At 38.4% G+C, this 15,371-nt stretch overlaps 1 non-coding gene across 1 annotated transcript; it reads left to right on the plus strand.

Annotated features, from left to right (window-relative positions):
* Positions 1-12,368: 12,368 nt before the first annotated feature.
* Positions 12,369-12,476, plus strand: LOC112745921 (small nucleolar RNA R71). The gene has a single exon (XR_003173826.1). It is a non-coding gene; the product is annotated as a small nucleolar RNA R71 (small nucleolar RNA).
* The last annotated feature ends 2,895 nt before the right edge of the window (positions 12,477-15,371 follow it).

A 15,371-nucleotide genomic window follows, 5' to 3' on the forward strand; every position in this document is an offset into this window, starting at 1 on the left:
ATACTTCGGTTATAAATTTTATTGGGTTTTGTTACTTGTGACAACCAAAGTTTTTGTAAGAAAGGATGATTGTTTAGTTTAGAAACTATACTTGCAACGAGGATTTATTGTAAATTCTAAACCATCAATCTTCCGTTCTTCAGTGTCCTTCTGACATGCTTTCAGAATGGAGCATCCTATGTATATTCTATGATGGTCTGTCTGAATTGTCAAAGATGTCATTGGATCACTCTGCTGGTGGATCTCTTCATCTGAAGAAGACACCTACAGAAGCCCAGGAACTCATTAAAATGGTTGCAAATAACCAGTTCATGTATACTTCTGAAAGAAATCCTGTGAATAATGGGATGACTCAGAAGAAAGGAGTTCTTGAGATTGATACTCTGAATGCCATATTAGCTCAGAACAAAATATTGACTCAGCAAGTTAATATAATTTCTCAGAGTCTGACTGAAATACAAGCTGCATCAGGCAGTACTAAAGAAGCCTCCGCTGAAGGAGAAGCTTATGACCCTGAGAATCCTACAATGGAAGAGGTGAATTACATGGGAGAATCCTATGGAAACACCTATAGTCCTTCATGGAGAAATCATCCTAATTTCTCATGGAAGGACCAACAGAAGCCTCAACAAGGCATCAATAATAATAATGGTGGAAGGAATAGGTTTGGCAATAGCAAGCCTTTTCCATCATCTTCTGAGCAACAGACAGAGAATTCTAAGCAGAGCCTCTCTAACTTAGCAACCATATTCTCTGATCTATCTAGGACCATTCTCAGTTTCATGACTGAAATAAGGTCCTCCATAAGAAATTTGGAGGCACAAATGGGTCAGTTGAGTAAAGAGTTACTGAAATCCCTCCTAGTACTCTCCTAAGCAATACAGAAGAGAATCCAAAGAGAGAGTGCAATGCCATCAATATACCCAACATGGCCGAACCTGGAGAGAGTCAAAAGGCAGTGATTTCCAATGAGGAAGACCTCAATGGACGTCCACTAGCCAATAAGGAGTTCCCTATTGAGGAACCAAAGGAATCTGAGGCTCATGCAGAGACTATAGAGATTCCACTGAACTTACTGTTGCCATTCATGAGCTCTGATAAATATTCTTCCTCTGAAGAGGATGAACATATTATTGAAGAGCAAGTTGCTCAGTATCTAGGAGCAATCATGAAGCTGAATGCCAAGTTATTTGGTAATGAGACTTGGGAGAATGAATGATGAGCGGATAATTTATACGCTTTTTGGCATTATTTTTAGGTAGTTTTTAGTATAATTTAGTTAGTTTTTACTATGTTTTTATTAGTTTTTATGCAAAATTTAAATTTCTGGACTTTACTATGAGTTTATGTATTTTTCTGTGATTTCAGGTATTTTCTGGCTGAAATTGAGGGACCTGAGCAAAAATCTTATTCAGAGGCTGAAAAAGGACTGCAGATGCTGTTGGATTCTGACCTCTCTGCACTCGAAGTCGATTTTCTCCAGCTACAGAAACCCAATTGGCACGCTCTCAATTGCGTTGGAAAGTGGACATCCAGGGCTTTCCAGAAATATATAATAGTCCATACTTTGCCTAAGTTTTGACGATGCAAACTGGCGTTTAAACGCCAACTTCCTGCCCTATTCTGAAGTTAAACGCCAGAAACAGGTTACAAACCAGAGTTAAACAGCACAAACAGGCTGCAACCTGGTGTTTAACTCCAAGAGAAGTATCTACACGTGTAAAGCTCAATGCTCAGCCCAAGCACACACCAAGTGGGCCCCGGAAGTGGGTCTCTGCATCATTTACTCATTTCTGTAAACCCTAGTTACTAGTTTAGTATAAAAACTACATTTATTGATTTATTTCACATCTTTTGATCATTTTTAAGACTATCTTTGTATCACTTTTGATCTCTTGATCACGTTTAGGGGGCTGGCCATTCGACCATGCCTGGACCTTCATCACTTATGTATTTTCAACGGTAGAGTTTCTACACCCCATATATTAAGGTGTGGAGCTCTGCTGTTCTTCATGAATTAATGCAAAGTACTATTATTTTTCTATTCAATTCAAGCTTATTCTTATTCCATGATATTCACTCGCACTTCAACCTGATGAATGTGATGATCTGTGACACTCATCATCATTCTTACCTATGAACGCGTGCCTGACAACCACTTCCGTTCTATCTGCAATAGCTTGAGTGTGTATCTCTTAGCCTCCTGGTTCATGATCAGAGTCTTCATGGTATAGGCTAGAATTATTGGCGGCCATTCCTGAGATCCGGAAAGTCTAAACCTTGTCTGTGGTATTCCGAGTAGGATCTGGGAAGGGATGACTGTGACGAGCTTCAAACTCGCGAGTGTTGGACGTAGTGACAGATGCAAAAGGATCAATGGATCCTACTCCAACATGATCAAGAACCGACAGATGATTAGCCGTGCGGTGACAGCGCATTTGGACCATTTTCACTGAGAGGACGGACGGTAGCCATTGACAACGGTGATCCCCCAACATAAAGCTTGCCATGGAAAGGAGTATGAATGATTGAATGAAGGCAGTAGGAAAGCAGAGATTCAGAAGGAGCAAAACATCTCCATACGCTTATCTAAAATTCTCACCAATGAATTACATAAGTATTTCTATCTTATTTTATATTTTAATTATATTTTAATTATCAAATACCCATAACCATTTGAATCTGCCTGACTGAGATTTACAAGATGACCATAGCTTGCTTCAAGCCGACAATCTCCGTGGGATCGACCCCTTACTCACGTAAGGTTTATTACTTGGACGACCCAGTGCACTTGCTGGTTAATTGTGCGGAGTTGTGAAAAGGAATTGAGATTATGAACGTGCGTACCAAGTTTTTGGCGCCGTTGAGATCACAATTTCATGCACCAAGTTTTTGGCGCCGTTGCCGAGGATTGTTTGAGTTTGGACAACTGACGGTTCATCTTGTTGCTCATATTAGGTAATTTTATTTTAATTTTAAGCTTTTTGTTTTTATTCTTTTTATATTCGAAAAAAAAATTTAAAAAAAAAAATTATTCTATGTTCTTAAGAGTTTTTAAGAATGAATTCTAGAGTTTCAGATGATGATGCTTTTATCATCACAGAATCTAATTGATTCCCATCAATTTGGCTGTTGTATGTAATGTCCTGCTAAAGCTTGGCTAGCCATGTCTAATCTTTTTAGACTGAAGCTTTAGACTAACATTGCATGATTCCTGGAATTCTTATTAAAAATTTTGAAATCTTTATTTTTCTTTTTCCAAATAATTTTCGAAAAATACAAAAAAATTTAATAAAACCATAAAAACTAAAAATTGTGTTTCTTGTTTGAGTCTTGTGTCAAGTTTTAAGTTTGGTGTCAATTACATTTTTTAATTTTTCTTAAAATTTTCGAAAACTCATGCATGGTGTTCTTCATGATCTTCAAGTTGTTCTTGATGATTGTCTTTGTTTGATCTTGTGTTCTTCTTGTTTTGTGTCTTTTATTGTTTTTCATATGCATTTTTGAATTCTTATTGTCTAAAGTTTAAAAATTTTTAAGTTTGGTGTCTTGCATGTTTTTTTTTCTTAAACATTTTCAAAAACATGTTCTTGATGTTCATCATGATCTTCAAAGTGTTCTTGGTGTTCATCTTGACATTCAAAGTGTTCTTGCATGCATTTTTGTTTTCATCTTAATTTCTTGTGTTATGTTTCATTTTTGTATTTTTCTCTCTCCTCATAAAAATTCAAAAATAAAAAATATATCTTTCCCTTATTCTTCTCATGAATTTCGAAATTTTGAATTGATTTAGTAAAAAATTTTAAAATTTGATTGTTTCTTATTAGTCAAGTCAAATTTTCAAATTAAAAATTCTATCTTTTTGAAATCTTTTTCAAAAATCAATTTTTTTTTCATTTTTTTATTTTGTTTTCGAAAATTTTCAAAATTGATTTTCAAAATCTTTTTCTTATTTTTATCTCATATTTTTTAAATTAATGCTAACATTTAATGTTTAGATTCGAAAATTTTCAAGTTGTTACTTGTATATTAAGAAAGGATCAATCTTTAAATTCTAAAATCATATCTCTTAGTTTCTTATTAGTCAAGTAATCAACTTTAATTTCAAAAATCAAATCTTTTTAATTTCCTTTTCAAATCTTTTTCAAAATAAATTTCAATCATATATTTTTCAAAATCAATTTCAAAATCTTTTCTAACTTCTTATCTTTTCAAAATTGATTTTCAAATCTTTTTCAATTAACTACTTGACTTTTTGTTTGATTTTAAAAGTTTACTATTTCAATCATATCTTTTTCAAAATCACCTAACTACTTTTCTCTTTCTTATTTTCGAAAACTCCTCACCACTTTTTCAAAATTCTTTTTCTAATTTTAATTTATTTTCTCTCTTAAATTTCGAATACTAACCAATAATTAAAATAAAAACAAAAATATTTTCCTTTTATTTTTATTTAAAATTCGAATTCTCTCTCTCTCTCTCTCTCTCATCTCTTTCTATTTATTTTTTTATTTAAAAACATTTCTCTTTATAATTCGAACCCTTCCTCCCTCTCTGTGTTCGAATTCTTCATCTTCTCTCTTCTTCATTCTACTCTTCTATTCTTCTACTCACATAAAGGAATCTCTATGCTGTGACATAGAGTATTCCTATTCTTTTCTGTTATCTTATTTTTCATATGAGCAGGAGCAAGGATAAGAACATTCTTGTTGAAGCTGATCCGGAACCTGAAAGGACTCTAAAGAGGGAGCTAAGAGAAGCTAAAGCACAACACTCTGGAGAGGACCTGACAGAATTTTTCAAAAAAGAAGAAGAGATGGCCGAACCCAACAACAATGGTGGAGATGCAAGGAAGTTACTTAGTGACTTTATTGCACCCTCTTCAGACTTCTGTGGAAGGAGCATCTCAATTCCTACAATTGGAGCAAACAACTTTGAGCTTAAGCCTCAATTAGTTTCTCTAATGCAGCAGAATTGCAAGTATCATGGACTTCTATTGGAAGATCCTCATCAGTTTTTAGCTGAGTTATTGCAAATCTGTGATACTGTTAAGACTCATGGGGTTGACCCTGAGATCTACAAACTTATGCTTTTCCCTTTTGCTGTAAGAGACAGAGCTAGGACATAGTTGGACTCACAACCTAAGGACAGCCTGAACTCTTGGAAAAAGCTGGTCAATGCCTTCTTGGCAAAATTCTTTCCACCTCAAAAATTGAGTAAGCATAGAGTGGAAGTCCAAACCTTCAGACAAAAGGAAGGCGAATCCCTCTATGAAGCTTGGGAAAAATACAAGCAATTGATCAGAAGGTGTCCTTCTGGCATGCTTTCAGAATGGAGCATCATATGCATATTCTATGATGGTATGTCTGAACTGTCCAAGATGTCTTTGGACAACTCTGCAAGTGGATCTCTTCATCTGAAGAAGACACCTGAAGAAGCTCAGGAACTCATTGAAATGGTTGCAAATAACCAATTCATGTATACTTCTGAAAGAAATCCTGTGAATAATGGGACAACTCAAAAGAAAGGAGTTCTTGAGATAGATACTCTGAATGCCATATTGGCTCAGAACAAAATATTGACTCAGCAAGTCAATATGATTTCTCAGAGTCTGTCTGAAATGCAAGCTGCATCAGGCAGTACTAAGGAGGCCTCCTCTGAAGAAGAAGCCTATGACCCTGAGAATCCTGCAATAGCACAGGTGAATTACATGGGAGAACCCTATGGAAACACCTATAATCCTTCATGGAGAAATCATCCGAATTTCTAATGGAAGGATCAACAGAAGCCTAATCAAGGCTTCAATAATAACAATGGTGGAAGAAACAGGTTTGGAAATAGCAAACCTTTTCCATCATCTTCTCAGCAACAGACAGAGAATTCTGTACAGAGCTATTCTGGCCTGGCAACCATAGTCTCTGATCTATCCAAGACCACATAAAGTTTCATGAATGAAACAAGGTCCTCTATTAGAAATTTGGAGGCACAGGTGGGTGGTGCACGAAATTGTGATCATCAACAATGGCGCCAAAGACTTGGAGCTCTCAAACGTGAATCACACTTTGTCACAATTCCGCACAACTAACCAGCAAGTGCACTGGGTCGTCCAAGTAATAAACCTTACGCGAGTAAAGGTCGATCCCACGGAGATTGTTGGTATGAAGCAAGCTATGGTCATCTTGTAAATCTCAGTCAGGCGGATTCAAATGGTTATGGATGATGAATGATTAAAAGATAAATAAAACATAAAATAAAGATAGAGATACTTATGTAATTCATTGGTGAGAATTTCAGATAAGCATATGAAGATGCTTTGTCCCTTCCGTCTCTCTGCTTTTCTACTGTCTTCATCCAATCCTTCTTACTCCTTTCCATGGCAAGCTGTATGTTGGGCATCACCGTTGTCAGTGGCTACAATCCCGTCCTCTCAGTGAAAATGTTCAACGCACTCTGTCACAACACGACTATTCATCTGTCGGTTCTCGATCATGTCGGAATAGAATCCAGTGATTCTTTTGCGTCTGTCACTAACGCCCCACAATCACGAGTTTGAAGCTCGTCACAGTCATTCAATCCTTGAATCCTACTCAGAATACCACAAACAAGGTTTAGACCTTCCGGATTCTCAAGAATGCCGCCATCAATTCTAGCTTATACCACGAAGATTCTGATTAAGGAATCCAAGAGATAAACACTCAATCGAAGGTAGAACGGAGGTGGTTGTCAGGCACACGTTCATAGGTGAGAATGATGATGAGTGTCACGGATCATCACATTCATCAAGTTGAAGAACAAGTGATATCTTAGAACAAGAACAAGCTGAATTGAATAGAAGAACAATAGTATTTGCATTGATACTCGAGGTACAACAGAGCTCCACACCTTAATCTATGGTGTGTAGAAACTCCACCGTTGAAAAGACATAAGAACATGGTCTAGGCATGGCCATGAGGCCAGCCCCAAAACGTGATCTAAGGTAGCATAGAACTACTCCAAGATTCCTCTCCTAATACAATAGCAAAAGGTCCTATTTATAGAGAACTAGTAGCTTAGAGTTTACAAAAATGAGTAAATGACGTAAATATCCACTTCCGGGCCCACTTGGTGTGTGCTTGGGCTGAGCATTGAAGCATTTTCGTGTAGAGATTTTTCTTGGAGTTAAACGCCAGCTTTTGTGCCAGTTTGGGCGTTTAACTCCCACTTTGGTGCCAGTTCCGGCGTTTAACGTTGGAAATTCTTGAGCTGACTTTGAACGCCGGTTTGGGCCATCAAATCTCCGGCAAAGTATGGACTCTTATATATTGCTGGAAAGCTCAGGATGTCTACTTTCCAACACAATTTAGAGCGCGCCAATTGGGCTTCTGTAGCTCCAGAAAATCCACTTCGAGTGCAGGGAGGTCAGAATCCAACAGCATCTGCAGTCCTTTTCAGCCTCTAAATTAGATTTTTGCTCAGGTCCCTCAATTTCAGCCAGAAAATACCTAAAATCACAGAAAAACACACAAACTCATAGTAAAGTCCAGAAAATTGAATTTTAAATAAAAACTAATAAAAATATAATAAAACTAACTAAAACATGCTAAAAACATACTAAAAACAATGCCAAAAAGCGTATAAATTATCCGCTCATCACAACACCAAACTTAAATTGTTGCTTGTCCCCGAGCAACTAAAAATAAAATAGGATAAAAAGAAGAGAATATACAATGAATTCCAAAAACATCTATGATGATCAGTATTAATTAGATGAACGGGGCTTTTAGCATTTTGCTTCTGAACAGTTTTGGCATCTCACTTTATCCTTTGAAGTTCAGAATGATTGGCATCTATAGGAACTCAGAATCCAGATAGTGTTACTGACTCTCCTAGTTAAGTATGTTGATTCTTGAACACAGCTACTTTATGAGTCTTGGCCGTGGCCCTAAGCACTTTGTTTTCCAGTATTACCACCGGATACATAAATGCCACAGACACATAACTGGGTGAACCTTTTTAGATTGTGACTCAGCTTTGCTAGAGTCCCCAATTAGAGGTGTCCAGAGTTCTTAAGCACACTCTTCTTTTTGCTTTGGACCTCGACTTTAACCGCTCAGTCTCAAGTTTTCACTTGACACCTTCACGCCACAAGCACATGGTTAGGGACAGCTTGTTTTAGCCGCTTAGGCCAGGATTTTATTCCTGTGGGCCCTCCTATCCACTGATGTTCAAAGCCTTGGATCCTTTTTATCACCCTTGCCTTTTGGTTTAAAGGGGTATTGGCTTTTTCTGCTTGCTTTTTCTTTTTTTTTTTCCGCATATATCTTTTTTTCTGCAAGTTTTTCACTGCTTTTTCTTGCTTCAAGAATCAATTTTATGATTTTTCAGATCATCAGATAACATTTCTCCTTTTCCTTTCATTCTTTCAAGAGCCAACAATTTTAACATTCATAAATAGTCAAATTCAAAAATATGCACTGTTCAAGCATTCATTCAGAAAAACAATAGCATTGCCACCACATCAAGATAATTAAACTGTTTTAAAATTTGAAATTCATGCACTTCTTTTTCTTTTTCAATTAAAAACATTTTTCATTTAAGAAAGGTGATGGATTCATAGGACACTCATAGCTTTAAGGCATAGACACTAAGACACTAATAATCATAAGACACAAACATAGATAAACATAAGCATAAAAAAAATTCGAAAAACAGGAAAGTAAAGAATAAGGAGATTAAAGAACGGGTCCACCTTAGTGATGGCGGCTTGTTCTTCCTCTTGAAGATCTTATGGAGTTCTTGAGCTCCTCAATGTCTCTTCCTTGCCTTTGTTGCTCCTCTCTCATGATTCTTTGATCTTCTCTAATTTTATGGAGGAGGATGGAATGTTCTTGGTGCTCCACCCTTAGTTGTCCCATGTTGGAACTCAATTCTCCTAGGGAGGTGTTGATTTGCTCCCAATAGTTTTGTGGGGGAAAGTGCATCCCTTGAGGCATCTCAGGGATTTCATGATGAGGAATTTCCTCATGCTCATGTCCATGAATGGGATCTCTTGTTTTCTCCATCCTTTTCTTAGTGATGGGCTTGTCCTCATCAATGAGGATGTCTCCCTCTATGTTAATTCCAACTGAATTACAAAGGTGACAAATGAGATGAGGGAAGGCTAACCTTGCCGAGGTAGAGGACTTGTCCGCCACCTTATAGAGTTCTTGGGATATAACCTCATGAACTTCTACTTCCTCTCCAATCATGATGCTATGAATCATGATGGCCCGGTCTATAGTAGCTTTGGACCGGTTTCTAGTGGGAATGATTGAACGTTGGATAAACTCCAACCATCCCCTAGCCACGGGCTTGAGGTCATGCCTTCTTAAATGAACCGGTTTTCCTCTTGAATCTCTCTTCCATTGAGCGCCCTCTTCACAAATGTCTATGAGGACTTGGTCCAACCTTTAATCAAAATTGACCCTTCTAGTGTAGGGGTGTTCATCTCCTTGCATCATGGGCAAGTTGAATGCCAACCTTACATTTTCTGGACTAAAGTCTAAGCATTTCCCCCGAACCATTGTAAGCCAATTCTTTGGGTCCGGGTTCACACTTTGATCATGGTTCTTGGTGATCCATGCATTGGCATAGAACTCTTGAACCATTAAGATCCCAACTTGTTGAATGGGGTTGGTATGAACTTCCCAACCTCTTCTTCAGATCTCATGTCGGATTTTTGGATATTCACTCTTTTTGAGTTTGAAAGGGACCTCGGGGATCACCATCTTCATGGCCACAACTTCATAGAAGTGGTCTTGATGCACCCTTGAGAAGAATCTCTCCATCTCCCATGACTCGGAGGTGGAAGCTTTTGCCTTCCCTTCCCTCTTTCTAGAGGTTTCTCCGGCCTTAGGTGCCATAAATGGTTATGGAAAAATAAAAAGCAACGCTTTTACCACACCAAACTTAGAAGGTTTGCTCGTCCTCGAGCAAAAGAAGAAAGAGAAGAGTAGAAGAAGAAGAAAAATAGAGGAGATGGAGGAGGCTTTGTGGTTTGGCCAAGGGGGAGAAGTGGTGTTAAGGTTGTGTGAAAATGAAGGAGTGAAGATGGGTTTATATAGGAGTTGAGAGGGGAGTAGGGTTCGGCTAGTATGGGTGGGTTTTGATAGGTGAGGGGTTTTTGGGGAAGAGGTATTGAGGTGATTGGTGAATGGGTGAAGAAGAAAGAGAGTGGTGGGGTAGGTGGGGATCCTGTGAGGTCCACAAATCCTGAGGTGTCAAGGATAGCTCATCCCTGCACCGAGTGGCGTGCAAAAACGGCCTTTCTGCCAATTCTGGCGTTAAACGCCGGGCTGCTGCCCTTTTCTGGCGTTTAACGCCAGCTCCTTGCCCATTCCTGGCGTTAAACGCCAGTCTGGTGCCCCTTTCTGGCGTTAAATGCCCAGAATGGTGCCAGACTGGGCGTTAAACGCCCATTTGCTGCCCTTACTGGCGTTTAAACGCCAGCAAGCTTTTTCTCTAGGGTGTGCTATTTTTTCTCTGTTTTTCATTCTGTTTTTGCTTTTTCAATTGTTTTTGTGACTTCACATGATCATCAACCTACAGAAAATATAAAATAACAATGGAAAATAGATAGATATAACATTGGGTTGCCTCCCAACAAGCGCTTCTTTAATGTCAGTAGCTTGACAGTGGGCTCTCATGGAGCCTCACAGATGTTCAGAGCAATGTTGGAACCTCCCAACACCAAACTTAGAGTTTGAATGTAGGGGTTCAACACCAAACTTGGAGTTTGGTTGTGGCCTCCCAACACCAAACTTAGAGTTTGACTGTGGGGGCTCTGTTTGACTCTGTTTTGAGAGAAGCTCTTCATGCTTCCTCTCCATGGTTATAGAGGGATATTCTTGAGCCTTAAACACAAGGGATTCTTCATTCACTTGAATGATCAATTCTCCTCTGTCAACATCAATCACAGCCTTTACTGTGGCTTGGAAGGGTCTGCCAAGGATGATGGATTCATCCATGCACTTCCCAGTCTCTAGGACTATGAAATCAGCAGGGATGTAGTAGTCTCCAACCTTTACCAAGACATCCTCTACAAGTCCATAAGCTTGTTTTCTTGAATTGTCTGCCATCTCTAGTGAGATTCTTGCAGCTTGTACCTCAAAGATCCCCAGCTTCTCCATTACAGAGAGAGGCATAAGGTTTACACTTGACCCTAGGTCACACAGAGCCTTCTCAAAGGTCATGGTGCCTATGGTACAAGGTATTGAGAACTTTCCAGGGTCCTGTCTCTTTTGAGATAATCTCTGCCTAGTCAAGTCATCCAGTTCTTTGATGAGCAAAGGGGGTTCATCCTCCCAAGTCTCATTACCAAACAACTTGTCATTTAGCTTCATGATTGCTCCAAGGTACTTAGCAACTTGCTCTTCAGTGACATCTTCATCCTCTTCATAGGAGGAATACTCATCAGAGCTCATGAATGGCAGAAGTAAATCCAATAGAATCTCTATGGTTTCAGTGTGAGCCTCAGATTCCCATGGCTCCTCATTAGGGAACTCATTGGAGGCCAGTGGACGTCCATTGAGGTCTTCCTCAGTGGCGATCACTGCCTCTTCCTCCTCTCCAAATTCAGCCATGTTGATTGTGTTTATGGCCTTGCACTCTCCTTTTGGGTTCTCTTCTGTATTGCTTGGAAGAGTACTAGGAGGGAGTTCAGTAACTTTCTTGCTCAGCTGACCCACTTGTGCCTCCAAATTTCTAATGGAGGACCTTGTTTCAGTCATGAAACTCTGAGTGGTTTTAATTAGATCAGAGACCATGGTTGCTAAGTTAGAGTGGTTCTGCTTAGAGTTCTCTGTCTGCTGCTGAGAAGATGATGGAAAAGGCTTGCCATTGCTAAACCTGTTTCTTCCACCATTGTTGTTATTGAATCCTTGTTGAGGCCTTTTTTGGTCCTTCCATGAGAGATTTGGATGGTTTCTCCATGAAAGATTGTAGGTGTTTCCATAGGGTTCACCCATGTAATTCACCTCTTCCATTGATGGGTTCTCAGGATCATAGGCTTCTTCTTCAGATGAAGCGTCCTTAGTACTGCCTGGTGCAGCTTGCATTCCAGATAGACTTTGAGAAATCATATTGACTTGCTGAGTCAATATTTTGTTCTGAGCCAATATGGCATTCAGAGTATCAATCTCAAGAACTCCTTTCTTCTGGCTTGTCCCATTATTCATAGGATTCCTCTCAGAAGTGTACATGAATTGGTTATTTGCAACCATTTCAATGAGTTCTTGAGCTTCTGCAGGCGTCTTCTTCAGATGAAGAGATCCTCCAGCAGAGCTGTCCAATGACATTTTGGACAGTTCAGACACACCATCATAGAAGATACTTATGATGCTCCATTCAGAAAGCATGTCAGAAGGACACTTTCTGATCAATTGTTTGTATCTTTCCCAAGCTTCATAGAGGGATTCACCTTCCTTCTGTCTGAAGGTTTGGACTTCCACTCTAAGCTTACTCAATTTTTGAGGTGGAAAGAACTTTGCCAAGAAGGCATTGACTAGCTTTTCCCAAGAGTTCAGGCTTTCCTTAGGTTGTGAATCCAACCATATCCTAGCTCTGTCTCTTACAGCAAAAGGGAATAGCATAAGTCTATAGACCTCAGGGTCAACCCCATTGGTCTTGACAGTGTCACAGATTTGCAAGAATTCAGCTAAAAACTGATGAGGATCTTCTAATGGAAGTCCATGAAACTTGCAATTATGTTGCATCAGAGAAACTAATTGAGGCTTAAGCTCAAATTTGTTTGCTCCAATGGCAGGGATAGAGATGCTTCTCCCATAGAAGTCGGGAGTAGGTGCAGTAAAGTCACCCAGCACCTTCCTTGCATTGTTGGCATTGTTGTTTTCGGCTGCCATATCTTCTTCTAGTTTAAAGATTTCTGTTAGGTCCTCTTCAGAGAGTTGTGCCTTAGCTTCTCTTAGCTTTCGCTTCAAGGTCCTTTCAGGTTTAGGGTCAGCCTCAACAAGAATGCCTTTGTCTTTGCTCCTGCTCATATGAAAGAGAAGAGAACAAGAAAATATGGAATCCTCTATGTCACAGTATAGAGATTCCTTGAGGTGTCAGAGGAAAAGAAGAATAGAAGGAGGAGGTAGAAGAATTCGAACTTATCAAGAGAGATAAAATTCGAATTATTGATAATGGAGGAGTGTTAGTCCTTAAATAGAAGGATGTGAGAAGAGGGGAAGAATTTTCAAAATTAAAGTAAAAGATTTTGAAATGATTTTGAAAAATTGAAGAATGATTTTCGAAAATTAGAGTTGGGAAAGAAATAAAGTGATTTTTGAAAAAGATTTTGAAATTAGAAATCAAAAAGATATGATTGAAAATTTAATTTTGAAAAAGATGTGATTAAGAAGATATGATTGAAAAGTTATGGTTTTAAAAAGATATGGTTGAAAATTTTTTTTAAAAAGATTTGATTTTTAAAATTAATTACTTGGCTAACAAGAAAATATATGATTCAAACATTAAACCTTTCCCAGCAGAAAAGGCAACATACTTAAAATTTTTGAATCAAATCATTAATTGTTAGCAAGTATTTTTGAAAATGGAAAGAAATTGATTTTGAAAATATATGATTGAAAAGATATGATTTGAAAAAGATTTGATTTTGAAAAATTTTGAAAACTAAAAAAAATGTGCATTAAAAACAAAATCTTCCCCCTTGTGTCATCCTGGCGTTAAACGCCCAGAATGGTATCTATTCTGGCATTTAACGCCCAAAATGCTACCCTTTTGGGCGTTAAACGCCCAGCCAGGTACCCTGGCTGGCGTTTAAACACCAGTTTTTCTTCTTCACTGGGCGTTTTGAACGCCCAGCTTTTTCTGTGTAATTCCTCTGCAGCATGTTCTGAATCTTCAATTCTCTGTATTATTGACTTGAAAAGACACATTTTTAAAATTTTTTTTTTGGATTTTTAATCGAAATGCAACTAAACATGGAAAAGTAAAATCAAACAAACAATGCATGCAAGACACCAAACTTAGAAGTTTGTATACTATTGACACAAACAAATTGAGAATGCATATGAAAAATAACAAAACACACAAAACAAGAGAATTTAAAGATCAGAGCAAGGAAATCATCAAGAACAACTTGAAGATCAATGAAGAACATAATGCATGAATTTTTCGAAAATTAGATGAATGCAGTTGACACCAAAATTAAAATTAGACACTCGACTCAAACAAGGAACAAAAAATTATTTTTGATTTTATGATTTTATAAATTTTTTTTGTGGTTTTTTTTTTCGAAAAATAAAAAGGAAAAGTACCTAATCTAAGCAACAAGATGAACCGTCAGTTGTCCAAACTCGAACAATCCCCAGCAACGGCGCCAAAAACTTGGTGCACGAAATTGTGATCATCAACAATGGCGCCAAAGACTTGGAGGTCTCAAACGTGAATCACACTTTGTCACAATTCCGCACAACTAACCAGCAAGTGCACTGGGTCGTCCAAGTAATAAACCTTACGCGAGTAAGGGTCGATCCCACGGAGATTGTTGGTATGAAGCAAGCTATGGTCATCTTGTAAATCTCAGTCAGGCGGATTCAAATGGTTATGGATGATGAATGATTAAAAGATAAATAAAACATAAAATAAAGATAGAGATACTTATGTAATTCATTGGTGAGAATTTCAGATAAGCGTATGAAGATGCTTTGTCCCTTCCGTCTCTCTGCTTTCCTACTGTCTTCATCCAATCCTTCTTACTCCTTTCCATGGCAAGCTGTATGTTGGGCATCACCGTTGTCAGTGGCTACAATCCCGTCCTCTCAGTGAAAATGTTCAACGCACTCTGTCACAGCACGACTATTCATCTGTCGGTTCTCGATCATGTCGGAATAGAATCTAGTGATTCTTTTGCGTCTGTCACTAACGCCTCACAATCACGAGTTTGAAGCTCATCACAGTTATTCAATCCTTGAATCCTACTCAGAATACCACAAACAAGGTTTAGACCTTCCAGATTCTCAAGAATGCCGCCATCAATTCTAGCTTATACCACGAAGATTCTGATTAAGGAATCCAAGAGATAAACACTCAATCGAAGGTAGAACGGAGGTGGTTGTCAGGCACACGTTCATAGGTGAGAATGATGATGAGTGTCACGGATCATCACATTCATCAAGTTGAAGAACAAGTGATATCTTAGAACAAGAACAAGTTGAATTGAATAGAAGAACAATAGTATTTGCATTGATACTCGAGGTACAGCAAAGCTCCACACCTTAATCTATGGTGTGTAGAAACTCCACCGTTGAAAAGACATAAGAACATGGTCTAGGCATGGCCATGAGGCCAGCCCCAAAATGTGATCTAAGGTAGCATAGAACTACTCCAAG

This window comes from Arachis hypogaea, chromosome 14, assembly GCF_003086295.3.
Source record: "Arachis hypogaea cultivar Tifrunner chromosome 14, arahy.Tifrunner.gnm2.J5K5, whole genome shotgun sequence".
NCBI lineage: Eukaryota > Viridiplantae > Streptophyta > Magnoliopsida > Fabales > Fabaceae > Arachis > Arachis hypogaea.